The following is a 13,023-nucleotide window of genomic DNA, read 5'->3' on the forward strand; positions in this document are numbered from 1 at the left end:
TTGCTATGCAATTTTCAATTTGTGCAATTTGGTACTCTGATGTTGCCAAGATCATTAATCTTTATATTCTTCTCTCAATGATGCCCCATCTCAGAACTTGTTACTCGTATAATCCATTTCACAATTACCTGGCATATGAACATACAGAAATTGCTGGCAGCACTGTTATAACAAGGCAAAACTCCTGAAAGTAGACTCAATTGGCAAGAACACATACGTAGCCAACTCCACTGGAACCAAAATTCCTTTATGACATTAAAATAATGTTCCAATAATTTGAATTATTTAAAGAAATTTCACAGCAACAAACTAGCCACACTGGCTCCATGTTTATTCAGTTTGTTTTCAGCTACAGAGGTTATCTTGCTGGCAATGGAGTTAATTTTGTTCAGTAAACTTTAGCCTGAGCATCTTTTACTTTGGGTGAACCTACAACTGCTGTTATCCATAGCATAAGTATGCACATGGCTTCCCCAGATCAAAAGAACGTAGAATCTGCTCCTGCTGTGTGTTGAGGGTGCATATGATTCAAAGAATTAAGACAATCCCATAAGTAACATCTTTCAACTGAGAGGTTGTTTAATAGTAAGAAACATATTAAAGTTCACATACATTCAGTTCAAGTATGCTCATATTTTGCTGCTGCCTTGATATCTGAAAGTTGTTACCATTTCCCTAATTTGTATTTCAAGGAATCTGTATGCAATTGATCCATTTTAGTTTAATTTGTGAATTCTAGAATTCACTCAGTCTGACAATTTCACCCAACTATGTCTCTTTATAGATAACCATAGAATTGCAAAGAATCTACCAGAGAGGAATGTACCATTCAATCCATTGGTCAATGTCAACATTAACACTTCACATACCTGTGTCTTCCCAATCTAATTATCCCATTCCACCTTACCTCTGTATCATTCTATTCTCTTCTCTCTAGTATATTTGTATTGACATTGGTTGGTGAGGGTTTCAAGAACATTAATGAAGTTAGAGAGCAGCATTTCAGGTGGTTAGGAGAGAGCTGATCCCTTGTAGCTCAAAAATGGACATATTTTCATATGTAGGAGTCTGAAACTGATTTCTAGTGGTAAAGGAAGTGACAATAAGTTTGTTTCTACGTTCTCACCAATTGTTGCATCTGCCAAGAGATGGCATGGTTTCAGGTGGGCTGGGGTGAAGAGTAAACATAAGGATACAAACAGTACCCAAAAAAGTATAGAAAAGGCTGGATGGACCAGAGGGTCTTGCCTTGTTTGTATATTCATTCATAATTTAGGAAGAACTAATGTACAGTTTACACTCAATGTATAGTAAATTATACGTAGCTAATGTTGCTGACACTACCTGACAAAGATGTTATGAAATAAGGGTAAATTCTTTCTTGACTTGAGTTGTTTAAATTTTGAGGGCCAAAACACCAAAGCTAAGGACTGGTGTATTGGTAAACCATTGAAGTTTGCTACCATTTAAAATCCCAAATATGAGCTATGTTTTGAAATTGGCCAACGGAGCAAGCAATGAGGTAATGAATCAAAACAATACGACAAGCATTCAACTTGGCAAAAAAAAGCTTAACGTTCTGGATTCATGAACCATAATGTGAAAAAGGTAATATTAAAATAACTCGAGTAAACTGTATCAATATCAATCATTCCCCGTGATGGACACAAAGGGCAGAATTTTCTGGACCTGGCCAGAGCTCTCTGGGCAGGCATTGAACTTAATTGAGTGTGAGGAAAACTTCTGTTTCCAGAAAATTGGTTAAATGTTTGCTACTGAGTTCCCAGAATCTTTCGAGCATGTCTTGTTTCCTCTCTGCAATTGGTGGAAGCCATTCTGATGGTGGACAAGTAACAGCTCACTGAATGAAAAGACTCATAAATATCCCTATTTTCAATAATGGGAGAGCCCAGCACATGAATGTACTAAAAAGACTGAAGCACTTGCAACAAACTTCAGCAAAAAGTGCCAAATGGACAACTCATAGCCTTCTCCAGAGATTACCAGCATCACAGAAACAGCTAGTTTGATTCACTCCACATGATATCAAGAAAAGCAAGAGATGCTGAATACTGTAAAGGCTCTGAGCCATGACAAATCTGGCAATAGTCATGTGACTTGTGCTCCAGAACTTGCAGCGCCCTTAGTCAACCTGTTCTAACTCAGTTACAATGCTGACACTGACCTGACAATAGTCAGAGACAAGCAATTCTGCAGTGAGTAACTCACCCCATGACTCCGCAAAACCTGTACAGCACCTACAAGGCAGAAATCAGAAGTATTATGAAGTGTTTCCCACATGAGTACAGTTCCAAAAACACTCATTTGTGACTTGTAATACAGGAACTAATCTAGATTCCTTCAATACCTCCTTCCAGATCCATGGCCAATTCCGTCCAGATGGACAAAAGCAGCAGTTACATGGTATACCATCACCTTCAGGTTCTCTTCCAAGGCACTCATCATCCTGACTTGGAAATATATCGCCATTCATTCAGTGTTGCTGGGTCAAAATCTTGGAACTCTTCCCTAACAGCCATATGGGTGTACCTTCACCAAATGGACTATAGTGGTTCATGAAGGTAGCTCACTGTGACTTTCTCAAGGGGAACTAGTGATGGACAATAAATGTTGGCCCAGCCAGTGACACCCACATCTCATGAGTGAATAAATAATACATTCATAGTTCACTGGAATTACATATGCAACATAATCGTGTAAGATAAAAATGGGAATGTTGTCCATTCACAAACCCAACGAACCCAAACCAATTCACAGGTGTTCATAAGAGTGATCTCACTCAAATATACAAAGGTCTGAAGGGGTCTGACAGAGTAAGCACTCAGAGGTTCTTTTAACTGGCTGTTTGATTAATTACTGCAGATTAGTATTGACAACATACGGCAAAAATACTGTCTTAAACTATGTGAAGACTGAATTCACAGAAATCATGAAGTGCCTCACTAGGCTTTTCAGGAAGGTTGAATAAACAACCCTGAAGGAAAGAGATAATGGGAACTGCAGATGCTGGAGAATCCAAGATAATAAAATGTGAGGATGGATGAACACAGCAGGCCAAGCAGCATCTCAGGAGCACAAAAGCTGACGTTTCGGGCCTAGACCCTTCATCAGAGAGGGGGATGGGGTGAGGGTTCTGGAATCAATAGGGAGAGAGGGCGAGGCGGACCGAAGATGGAGAGAAAAGAAAGATAGGTGGAGAGGAGAGTATAGATAGGGAGGTAGGGAGGGGATAGGTCAGTCCAGGGAAGACGGACAGGTCAAGGAGGTGGGATGAGGTTGGTAGGAGATGGAGGTGCGGCTTGGGGTGGGAGGAAGGGATGGGTGAGAGGAAGAACAGGTTAGGGAGGCAGAGACAGGTTGGGCTGGTTTTGGGATGCAGTGGGTGGAGGGGAAAAGCTGGGCTGGTTGTGTGGTGCACTGGGGGGAGGGGACGAACTGGGCTGGTTTTGGGATGCAGTGGGGGAAGGGGAGATTTTGAAGCTGGTGAAGTCCACATTGATACCATTGGGCTGCAGGGTTCCCAAGCGGAATATGAGTTGCTGTTCCTGCAACCTTCGGGTGGCATCATTGTGGCACTGCAGGAGGCCCATGATGGACATGTCATCTAAAGAATGGGAGGGGGAGTGGAATTGGTTTGCGACTGCGAGGTGCAGTTGTTTATTGCGAACCAAGCGGAGGTGTTCTGCAAAGTGGTCCCCAAGCCTCCGCTTGGTTTCCCCAATGTAGAGGAAGCCACACCGAGTACAATGGATGCAGTATACCACATTGGCAGATGTGCAGGTGAACCTCTGCTTAATGTGGAAAGTCATCTTGGGGCCTGGGATAGGGGTGAGGGAGGAGGTGTGGGGGCAAGTGTAGCATTTCCTGCGGTTGCAGGGGAAGGTGCCGGGTGTGGTGGGGTTGTAGGGCAGTGTGGAGCGAACAAGGGAGTCACGGAGAGAGTGGTGTCTCCGGAAAGCAGACAAGGGTGGGGATGGAAAAATATCTTGGGTGGTGGGGTCGGACTGTAGATGGTGGAAGTGTCAGAGAATGATGCGTTGTATCCGGAGGTTGGTGGGGTGGTGTGTGAGAACGAGGGGGATCCTCTTTGGGCGGTTGTTGCGGGGACGGGGTGTGAGGGATGTGTTGCGGGATATGCGGTCAAGGGCATTCTCGACCACTGTGGGGGGAACGTTGCAGTCCGTGAAGAACTTGGACATCTGGGATGTGCGGGAGTGGAATGCCTGAAGGAAAGTCTGACATCAGTTTCTCTGGGCAAGTTCAAAAAAATGAGAATAGATGCAGGAGGCAACCAAAGGAAGAAATCTGTAATAATAGGAGCAATCATTGAAAGATATTTATTCTTGGCTAGCTAATGTTTATTACTTGCTTCATTTCTGAAAATTTGTATTGTGAACAATCGGAAACTTTTATTTTACAAGTCCCAGTTCTCACTGATAGCAGCCACAGGAGTAACGAATACAATTCAATTGGTATTAACTTGGTGGGCAGGGGAGAGTGGGGGACTCTTTGACTTCAGACTGTTATTATTTCATGATTGGATTCAGTGGGTGGCATGGTAGCTCTGTGGTTAACACAGCTGCCTCACAGCGCCAGAGACCTGCATTTGATTCCAACCTTGGGCAACTGTCTGTGTGCAGTTTGCACATTTCTCTCCTGCGTGGGTTTCCTCCGGGTGCTCCGGTTTCCTTCCATAGTCCAAAGATGTGCAGGTGAGGTGAATTAGCCATGGGAAATCAGGGTTATGCATATAGGGTAGTGGAATTGGGTCTGGGTAGGATACACTTCAGAGGATCAATGCAGCCTCCATGGAACAAATGGCATGCTTCCACACTGTAGGGATTCTTTGATGCTATGAAATATATTGTCATAGATTGGAGCTCCATCTAGTGGTCTGGTTGAGGATTGTGAGACCTCACCAAACAGTGGCAGATAATCTCATGTGACAATCAGGCTGCTCTCATCCATTAACTTTCAGATTGGCAGACAGGTAGTCAGGCTGCATCTGCTTTCAGGCTGATAATTATTTTCCCATGATGGAGAAGGAAACAAGAAAGCTGTGAATGTATACTGCCACTCTAGACATTTCCTATTCATATTTTTTTCATAAATTAAATCAGAAATAAATGGTTAATTTAAAAACTCCTCAGTGTCCCTACATAGGTCATCTGCTTGTCAGTGAAATAATGAAATATATGCAGCTTGACAACATCATCAATAGATTCCCTGGTGTATATTCATTTTGTACTACTGTTAGAGTGTTCAATTTGTTTATGTATATTTGTTTTAAGACTGTACATAATATTGATGAACAGATTATGGTAATCCCCAAATAGTTTGGGTTGGCATTGGCCCAAGAAACAGCAGGGCACTTCCCAGACCATTGTTTTTGATTAAGTGCCATAAGACTATGTTACTGAAATGCCATTAAATGTTGCAGTGAGGATTTGCATCCATTAGCGCAGAGACTATCTTGGAGCACCTATATTAATGTACCCCAACAGTCAAAATATGTGTCCAACAGTAAGTTCTTTCTCGTCATTAAATAATGACTATTGTGTTTCCTAGTACACTGGAGAGGTGCCAGTTAGCTCAGTTGACTGGAGAGTTAGCATGTAGATCAGGTAAACGCCAGCATCATGGGGTTCAATTCTCACTGGGGCCAAAGCACTTGGCATGATTAGGCAAATTCTGCAGAAGAGAAATATAGAAGGAAAAGTACACTGGAACCCTGCTGAAACTTAAACATTACTAGCAGAAATAAAATGCATCTTTGAAATTCTGTAGGCTAAATAAAGACTTCAAGATTTGTTTCTATTAATAGCCCATGGATCAAGTTCAGTAGAGTTCTTTCCACTTCTAGCCTGTGACAAAAATCTTGACTTTTAGCTATTACAACGTTTATGACAATCACAACTACAGTAATGTGGGATATATGACATCTTTTACGATCTAAACATAAGTTCACAAATATTGGCCAAATAAATAATTTTATAACAAGGTATTATAAGTTCGATACCGAGAAAAATAATTGTATAAACTGATTCGTGACATAATCTGAGCTTTACTGCAGTAATTGGGACTATTGTCTCATCTGTCATCACATGCCTCAGATGTGAATGTTTTCACCCCGTATATTTTATGAATATCTTAAGTTCCTGAATTGGGAAAGTCAGTTGTGATTATAAGCACAACTTCCTACACAAGAATTTGGGATATGTGAGGAGTCATCACTGGACTTTTATATTTGATTAATCCAGTGTTTTGTCCTTTTCAACTGCAAGGGAAGGGACAAGAATTATTAAATTTCTGATAGTCAGGTGATAAAGGAGGAGACCTAAGTCAGATTACTCAGTTTTTGATTTATCCACAGATTGAAACATTGCAAATATATAGTTCTGAAATCTATATCCCCTACTGATGTCAATAATTGTTTCCTCTATAATTTTTAAAAAAGTTCTCAACCATGAGTTCAAAGAGTATTGATCCTTTAGTTCAGGTGATACACCATATCCATTGGGTAACAATCTTGTGTAAATGACAGGCTCTCTGGTAAAAGTTTACAAAAAAATCCTTTAAAACGCAGCATAGTTTTCTTTGAAAATGAGGATGGAGATGTGTTTAATGCCCAAATTCATTGAGATACTGAATAGCAGTCTTAAAAACTGAACAACGTATTAGGATGGTTAAAGGAAAGCTCCAGTGTCAGAAATGCAGACATGCATGGCAGAAAGTAGCCTGCACCATCTTGTTAATTGTGATTATTTCACAACATTGCAAAAAGGAAAAGAACTAGTTGTAGATAGCAACAACTACACGTGCTGGAGTATGAAGCTTGAGGAACACAGCAGGCCAGGCAGCATCAGGAAAGCAAGAAAGTTGACGTTTTGAGTCAGGACATTTCTGCAGAAATGGGGAGGGAAAGGGAGTTTAGAATTAAATAGAGAGAGGAGGGGTGGGGCTAGGGAAAAGTAGTTGGGATGATAATAGATGAATGCAGGTAGAGAGTGGTGGGGATTGGTCAGTGGGATGGATAGAACGGATAGGTGGGAGAGAAGATGGACGGGTCGTGTTGGGTCAAGGAGGCGGGAGGGAGGGAGGGTGGGTCTGGAAAAAGGTAGGTGGGGTTATTGGGGATTGGTCAGTGGGAAGGGTAGGGCAGACAGGCGGGGAAGAAGATGGACAGGTTGTGTCAGGTCAAGGAGGCGAGGCTGGGAGGGATGTTTGAACGTGGGAGGAGGCTGGGGTTGGGGAGATTTTAAAACTGGTGAATTCTATGTTAAGACTGTCGGGCTGTAGGCTCTCAAGGTGGAATATAAGGTGTTCCTCCTCCAGTTTTCGGGTGGCATCGTTGTGACACTGGAGGAGGCCCAGGATGGACGTGTCACCCAGGGTGTGGAGGGGGGTGTTAAAATGCTTGGTGACCGGAAGGTGTTTTCGTTTGTCGCATACAGAGGGCAGATACTCCAGGAAACAGTCCTGAGTTTGCACTTGGCCTCACCAGTATAGAGGAGGTCACATTGGTAGCAATGGATACAGTAGAACAAGTTGCAGGATGTAAAGGTGAACCCCTGTCAGATATGAAAGGTTTTCTTTGGGCCTTGGATGGAGGTGAGGGGGGAGGTGTGGGCAGGTGTCACACTTCCTGTGGTTGCAGGGAAAGGTGCTGCGTGTGGTGTGGTTAGTGGGGGCTGTGGAGCGAATGAGGGAGTCATGGAGTGAGCGCTCCCTATGAAAGGCAGAGAGGAGTGGGGAGAGAAATCCCTTTGGTCATAGGAGCAGATTGTAGGTGGCAGAAGTGGCAGAGGATGATACTCAGATAGCATAAAAGCCCTCCGCTTCTTCCTCTCCCGAAGGCCCAACCAGACCCCTCCACCGATACACTCATCCGCTTAACGGAACATGTCCTTACTCTGAACAACTTCTCCTTTAACTCCTCTCACTTCCTACAAACTAAGGGTTGGCCATGGGCTCACGCATAGGTCCAGGCTATGCTTGCCTCTTCAGAGGACACATGGAATAGTCCCTTTTCTGCTGTTACACTGGCATCATCCCCCACCTCTTCCTCCATTACATTGGTGACTGTATCAGCGCTGCCTCATGCTCCCACACAGAGCTTGAACAGTTCATCAACTTTACTAACACCTTTCGGTCCTGACCTCAAGTTCACCTAGACCATTTCCAATACCTCCCTCCTCTTCCTGGGCCTCTCGGTCTCCATCTCTGGTAACTGCCTCAACATTGACATCTCTTTCAAGCCCACCAACTCCCAAAGCTATCTGATTACACCTCCTCTCATCCACCCTCCTGCAAGAATGCGGTCTCTTTCTCCCAATTCCTCCACCTCTGCTGCATCTGCTCCCAAGATGGAGCATTCCACTTACAGACATCCCAGATGTCCTCCTATTTCAAGGACTGCAACGTCCTATCTCTGCTGATTTAAAATGCCCTCAGCTGCATCTCTTGCTTTTGCCACACTTCTGTCCTCAAAATACCTTCCCCCAACAAAAGTAAAGACAGAATTCCCCTGGTCCTCACATACCACCACACCAACCTCCACAACTAGGATATCACCCTTCGCCACTTCCATCACCTACAACCTGAGCCCACGACCAAAGATATATATCCTTCCCAACACCGATCTGGCTGTCGTATGGACCACTCACTCCACAAATCCCTCATCTGATCCACACTCCCCATGCAGTCCACCACACCAGGCATCTTTCCCAGCTAACACAGGAACTGCTACACCTGCTGCTTACACCTCCCCCCTCACCTCCATCCAAGGCCCAAAGCTAACTTTTCGTACCTGACAAAGGTTCACGTGTACAGCCTCCAACTTGGTATATCGTATCTATTACTCCCAATGTGGCCTCCTCTACATCAGGAAGGCCAAATGCAGACTCGGGGATCGTTTCATGGAGCATCTGTGCTCTGTTTGTGACAAACAACAAAACCTTTCAGTCGCCAAACATTTTAGTTCCCCCTCCCACTCCCTGGGTGACATGTCCATCCTGGGCATCCTCCAGTGTCACAAAGATACCACAACCTGTCCATCTTCTCTCCCGCCTATCCGCCCTACCCATCACACTGACAAATCCCCACCACTTCCTACCTGGATTTACCTATCAACATCCCACTTACCTTTCCCCAGCCCCATCCCTCTTCTCTATTTCCCAGCTCCTTTCCCTCTCCCTATTTCTGAAAGGCTCGTTGTAGATATTCTGAAGGATACCAGGAAGTCTGATGGTGACACAACTGATACTGCAGGAAGCAAGTAAAGTAGTAGACTTTCACAGATGATTATGGTACTATTTTGAAGACTGAGCCTGTTAAAGATGTTACTTTTTTTCACCAATATCATGTGATCCAAACAAAATCTTTGTTTTTCACTGCTAGCTATGACAATCTAATCATGAGCCTCAACATCAGCATATTATCTATTCCCCATTGTTATTTAAGTGAATCAACCTACTGAGCAGTTCTCACAAGAAATATTCCAGTGATTTATTGCAGCTATTTAAACTGGAAGGATGCCAACAAGCAGAACTCGATAATTGCAAGCTCATTAGCTTGCGTTTGCTGATAGTTTAAATGCTTGAAGGTATCATTAGAGACATCCTGTATGATTATTTAGGTAGACGGGGCCTTACTGAGAACTCCCAGCATGTTTTCCATGAAGAAAGTCAATTCTTACAAATTTGCTCTGATTCGTTGAAGCACTCACCAGATTAGTGGACATCAAAATGATGGCAAAATACTGCAGATGCTGGAGATCTGAAATAAAAACAGAATCTTCTGGAGTAAATAAAAACAAAAAGTACTGGAGAAACTCAGCAGGTTTGGCAGGATCTGTGGACAGAAAAACAGATGTTAACTGATCAAGTCTTGATAAGAGAGAATAAGGGAAAGGACCCTTTAGGAGGCAGTGATCATAAGATGATAGAATTTACTCTGCAATTTGAGAGGGAGAAGATAGAATCAGAGGTAATGGTATTACAGCTGAATAAAGGTGACTGAAGAGCTATGAGGGAGGAGCTAGGCAGAATTGACTGGAAGAGGAGCCTAGTTGGAACGACAGTGGAACAGCAATGGCAGGAGGTTCTGGGAGTAATTTAGGAGACACAGTAAAAATTCATCCCTAGACAAAAGAAGCATGGTGCAGGTAGGATGAGGCATCCATGGCTGACTAAGGATGTCAGGGATAGCGTAAAAGCAAAAGAGAAATAATATAATGTGGTGAAGGGCAGTGGGAAACCAGAGGACTGGGAAACTTACAAAGACCAACAGAGGGCAACAAAAAAAGAAATAAGGAGGGAGAAGATTAAATATGAGGGTAAGCTAGCATGTAATATAAATGAAGGCTGTAAGATTTTCTTTAGACATATAAGGGACAAAAGAGAGGTAAAAGTGGACATTGGACCACTGGAAAATGACAGTGGAGAGATAGTTTGGAAGAAAAAGAAAATGGCTTAGGAAGTGAATAATTACTTCATGTCAGTCTTCACGGTGGAAGACATGAGTAATCTCCCAAAAATTCAAGAGAATTGGGGGACAGAGGTGAGTATGATGGCCATCACCAAAGGAAAAATGCTAGTAAATCTAATTGGCCTGAAGGTGGATAAATCATCTGGACCAGATGGACTACACCCTAGAGTTCTAAAGGAGATAGCTGAAGAGATAGTGGAAGCATTAGTGGTGATCTTTCAGACATCACTAGAATTAGTGAGGGTCCCAGATCGCTAATGTGACACCCTGTTTAAAAAGGGAGTAAGGCAAATGATGGAAAATTACAGGCTGATTAGCCTAACCTCCGTCATGGGTAAGATTGTAGAGTCCATTGTAAAGGATGAGATTTCTGAATATTTGGAAGTGTATGGTATAGTATGGCAAAGTCAGCATGGTTTCATCAAGGGGAGGTCACACCAGACAAACCTGCCAGAATTCTTTGAGAAAGTAACAAGCAGGGTAGACCAAGGAGAGCCAATGGATGTTATCTACCTGGACTTCAAGAAGGGCCTTTGACAATGTGTCACACAGGAGGCTGCTGAGTAAGATAAGGGCCTGTGGTGTTAGAGGCAAGGTGCTAGCATGGATAGAAGATTGGTTGCCTGCAGAAAGCAGACAGTGGGTCTAAAAGGGTCTTTCTCAGGATAGCAGCTGGTGACAAGTGGTGTTCTGCAAGGGTGAGTGCTGGGACCACGACTTTTCACTTTATATGTTAATGATCTCGATGAAGGAACTTTGGGCATTCTGGTTAAGTTTGCAGATGATACAGAGATAGGTGGAGGAACAGGTAGTATTGAGGAGGTGGGGAGGCTGCAGAAGGATTTGGACAGGTTAGAAGAGTGGGCAAAGAAGTGGCAGATGGCGTACAACGTGGGAATGTGTGCGGTCGTACACTTTGGCAAGAAGAATAAAAGCATGGACTATTTTCTGAATGGAGAGAAAATTCAGAAGTCTGAAGTGCAAAGAGACTTGAGGGTTCTCATCCAGGATTCTCTCAAGGTAAACTTGCAGATTGAGTCAGTAGTCAGGAAGGCAAATGCATTGTTGGCATTTATTTTGAGAGGACATGAATATAAAAGCAGGGATGTACTACTGAGGCTTTATAAGGCTCTGGTGAAGCCACATTTGGAGTATTGTGTGCAGCTTTGGGCCCCATATCTCAGGAAGGATGTACTGGCCCTGGAGCGGGCTCAGAGGAGGTTCACGAGAATGGTCCCAGGAATGAAAAGCTTAACATATGAGGAACGTATAAGGACTCTGGGACTATACTCACTGGAGTTTAGAAGGATGAGAGGGGATCTAATTGAAATTTACTGAATACTGAATGGCCTGGACAGAGTGGATGTTGGTAAGATGCTTCCATTGGTAGAAGAGACTAGGACCCAAGGGCACAGCCTTAGAGTAAATGGAAGACCTTTTAGAATGGAGATAAGGAGAAACTTCTTCAGCCAGAGAGTGGTGAATCGATGGAATTCACTGCCACAAAAGCCTGTCGAGTCCAGATAATTGAGTATGTTTAAGACTGAGATAGATAGTTCTTGATTATCAAGGGGATCAAGGGTTACAGGGAGAAAGCAGGAGAATGGGATTGAGGAATTTATCAGCTATGATTGAATGGTTGAACAAACTTGATGGGCCAAATGACCTAATTTCTGCTCCTATGTCTTCTGGTCTTAAGTCCAGTGACTCTTCATCCAGAACTGAAAGCAGCTGGGAAATGGTGGAACTCACAGTCTTGCAGTATCTGTTCAAACAGAAATAGAGTTAACATTTCAAGATCCAATATGATTCTTCTTCAGCACTTCAGTACATAGACGCGTTTGTCCAGCAATTTCATTTCTTATTAGTGGACACTGAAAATTGTTCAAAAACCAAAAGAAATGTGGATGCTGTAAATCAGGAACAAAAACAGAAGTTGTTGGAAAAGCTCAGCAGGTCTGGCAGCATCTGTGAAAAAAAATTCAGGTTTCAGGTCCAGTGATCCTTCCTCAAAACGGGTAGTAGCTGGGAAATGTCGGTTTATATGCAGAAAAGAGGGAGGAGTGTGGGGTAGGGCGTAAACGATAGGATAGAGCCCAGAGAGAGAGAGAAGGACAGTTGGACAGACAAAGGAGTTGATAATGATCTGATTAGGAGGCTTAATGGAGACTGTTAGTCACTAACAATAAGTAGTGTGTAATGGAAGGCTATGTGACAACAAGGCCTGGTGTGTGGGGTATGGGTCTAGGACATGGGAGAGTTTAGGCCCCAAAATAATTGAACTCAATATTGAGTTCAGAGGGCTGCAGGGTCCCCAAGCGGAAAATGAGATGTTGTTTTTCTACCCTGCGTTGAGCCTTGCTGGAACAATCTAGCAAGTCAGAGACAGAGATGCTGGCCAGGGAGCAGGGAGGTGTGTTGAAGTGGCAGGCAACTGGAAGCTCAGGGTATTTTTTACGAACAGAAGATAGATGTTCTGTGAACCTGTCACCCAGTCTATGCTTCATTTGTGTT

The 13,023-nt window shown here is 43.4% G+C and overlaps 1 long non-coding RNA gene across 1 annotated transcript; it reads right to left on the reverse strand.

Annotated features, from left to right (window-relative positions):
- Positions 1 to 5,601: 5,601 nt before the first annotated feature.
- LOC132210741 (uncharacterized) lies at positions 5,602 to 12,249 on the reverse strand. Its single transcript, XR_009446909.1, has 3 exons — positions 12,176 to 12,249; positions 9,749 to 9,798; positions 5,602 to 5,712 (listed from the first exon to the last, which is right to left on the reverse strand). It is a non-coding gene; the product is annotated as an uncharacterized LOC132210741 (long non-coding RNA).
- Positions 12,250 to 13,023: the final 774 nt, after the last annotated feature.

This window comes from Stegostoma tigrinum, chromosome 19, assembly GCF_030684315.1.
Source record: "Stegostoma tigrinum isolate sSteTig4 chromosome 19, sSteTig4.hap1, whole genome shotgun sequence".
In the NCBI taxonomy this organism is placed as follows: domain Eukaryota; kingdom Metazoa; phylum Chordata; class Chondrichthyes; order Orectolobiformes; family Stegostomatidae; genus Stegostoma; species Stegostoma tigrinum.